The 2,313-nt window shown below is 58.1% G+C and overlaps 1 non-coding gene across 1 annotated transcript in view; it reads left to right on the forward strand.

Moving 5' to 3' along the window:
- The first annotated feature begins 1,423 nt into the window (after window positions 1–1,423).
- LOC126147202 (small subunit ribosomal RNA) overlaps window positions 1,424–2,313 on the forward strand; it is a 1,909-nt gene continuing 1,019 nt past the window's right edge. Inside the window, exon 1 of the ribosomal RNA XR_007530070.1 lies at window positions 1,424–2,313. This exon is cut by the window's right edge and continues 1,019 nt beyond it. This is a non-coding gene — a ribosomal RNA (small subunit ribosomal RNA).

Here is a 2,313-nt window from a genome sequence, read left to right on the forward strand (position 1 = left end):
CACTGTCCGCTGATGTCGTAAGCTTAACCCTCACATTGTACTGCACATAGGTCCGTATGTACTGCATGATACGCTGTGGCACATGTGTGACCGTACAACGACTGCGCCCAACAACAGCGAACCATACGGTCCAAATGTTGTGCACTCAGCCACGTGCCGTCTCCCCATAACAGCTACATTGCAGTGTGGTACGCCATAGAGACGTGTGGGATTAACGGACGCCCTGGATGGCGATCAGCATGAGCCGTCTGTTGATGTAGTGGCGCGTGTATTCAAACGTAGTCGTCTCTTCTCACACAGTGTGATAGCATGGTGCACCGCGTTCCACATCTGCGACATGGTACAGATGCTGGTTGACAGTCGGTCTCGTAATGGACATCGCATACGTAGGGGGCCACCTCCCACGTGTTCTCTAGTCGTGCACATTTTGTTGCGTGTATGTGGGCAGACGTAGTGTGTCGTGACACCTAACAGACAGGTATGCAATAATCGTTGCATTTGCAAACTGGGATGGACGTCTACGTTTGCTGGTGACGTTACGCAAATGAACAACTGGTAAACCCATTGTGGTGCGGTTGTTGTTGCTGGAGGTAAATCAGTAAGGGCAAATCTGTGTGTGAAGCGATACGCGGCGGTGGCTGGGTGGGACCGTCCCCGGCCGGTGAGGGGGGGGCCGCCCGGCGTGCTGGCCGCGCGGTGCGTGGGCGCACGCGCTACAGCCGGCTGGTGGGGGCGCCCAGTGGCAGGCGCGCCGGCCGACGGACGCGGCAGGCGGCGCAGCTGCGCGCCGGGGCACCCTGCGCGCGGCGCCGGGCGGCCAAAGTGGGTCCTCGCGGGCCCGGTGCGAAGCGCGGTGGACATCTGCAGTGTGCTGGTCCGACTGAGGACTGTGTGCGTTGAGGATGCGCCGCCGCCCGGCACTCGGCGCCGCGACGCCGTCTGCTGCTCGGTCGCCCCAGCGGTTCTCGCTGGTGGTTTGTATCGCAGTTGTGCAGACGTGTTGGCACGTGCGCTGTGCTGGGAGAGTTCGCTTCGGCACCCACGTGGGGCCTTTGCCCTTCTGTGGCGCTGGCGTTGGAGCTGCCGGTCACCGTAGGTGGCGCGTGTTGTCTCCCGCCGGCAATGCCACGACAGCACGCTCCCGGGCCTCTGTCGGCAGCGGCAAGCTCAGTTGGGAGCACGGGTGGTCGCACCTAAAGCGTCTACTCGCCTAACTCCGGGCGATTGCGCCTCTCTCGAACCCGACCAAGTACTTAGGACGGCGCTGCGCGCCGCCGGGACCTGAGAGGGTTTCGAGGTGTATTGTGCAGGGGAGCTCAGCCTCCTCCTGTTTGCAGAATAATTGAGCGGACGCTTGCGTGTTCGCGCGGGCCCCTGGGACACACTCCCGGGCGGCCGGCTGCTCAGCTCTAGTTGACGCAGCTCCCTGGTTGATCCTGCCAGTAGTCATATGCTTGTCTCAAAGATTAAGCCATGCATGTCTCAGTACAAGCCGCATTAAGGTGAAACCGCGAATGGCTCATTAAATCAGTTATGGTTCCTTAGATCGTACCCACGTTACTTGGATAACTGTGGTAATTCTAGAGCTAATACATGCAAACAGAGTCCCGACCAGAGATGGAAGGGACGCTTTTATTAGATCAAAACCAATCGGTCGGCTCGTCCGGTCCGTTTGCCTTGGTGACTCTGAATAACTTTGGGCTGATCGCACGGTCCTCGTACCGGCGACGCATCTTTCAAATGTCTGCCTTATCAACTGTCGATGGTAGGTTCTGCGCCTACCATGGTTGTAACGGGTAACGGGGAATCAGGGTTCGATTCCGGAGAGGGAGCCTGAGAAACGGCTACCACATCCAAGGAAGGCAGCAGGCGCGCAAATTACCCACTCCCGGCACGGGGAGGTAGTGACGAAAAATAACGATACGGGACTCATCCGAGGCCCCGTAATCGGAATGAGTACACTTTAAATCCTTTAACGAGTATCTATTGGAGGGCAAGTCTGGTGCCAGCAGCCGCGGTAATTCCAGCTCCAATAGCGTATATTAAAGTTGTTGCGGTTAAAAAGCTCGTAGTTGGATTTGTGTCCCACGCTGTTGGTTCACCGCCCGTCGGTGTTTAACTGGCATGTATCGTGGGACGTCCTGCCGGTGGGGCGAGCCGAAGGCGTGCGACCGCCTCGTGCGTGTTCGTGCGTCCCGAGGCGGACCCCGTTGAAATCCTACCAAGGTGCTCTTTATTGAGTGTCTGGGTGGGCCGGCACGTTTACTTTGAACAAATTAGAGTGCTTAAAGCAGGCAAGCCCGCCTGAATACT

Source organism: Schistocerca cancellata, unplaced genomic scaffold (assembly GCF_023864275.1).
Source record: "Schistocerca cancellata isolate TAMUIC-IGC-003103 unplaced genomic scaffold, iqSchCanc2.1 HiC_scaffold_849, whole genome shotgun sequence".
Classification (NCBI taxonomy): Eukaryota; Metazoa; Arthropoda; class Insecta; order Orthoptera; family Acrididae; genus Schistocerca; species Schistocerca cancellata.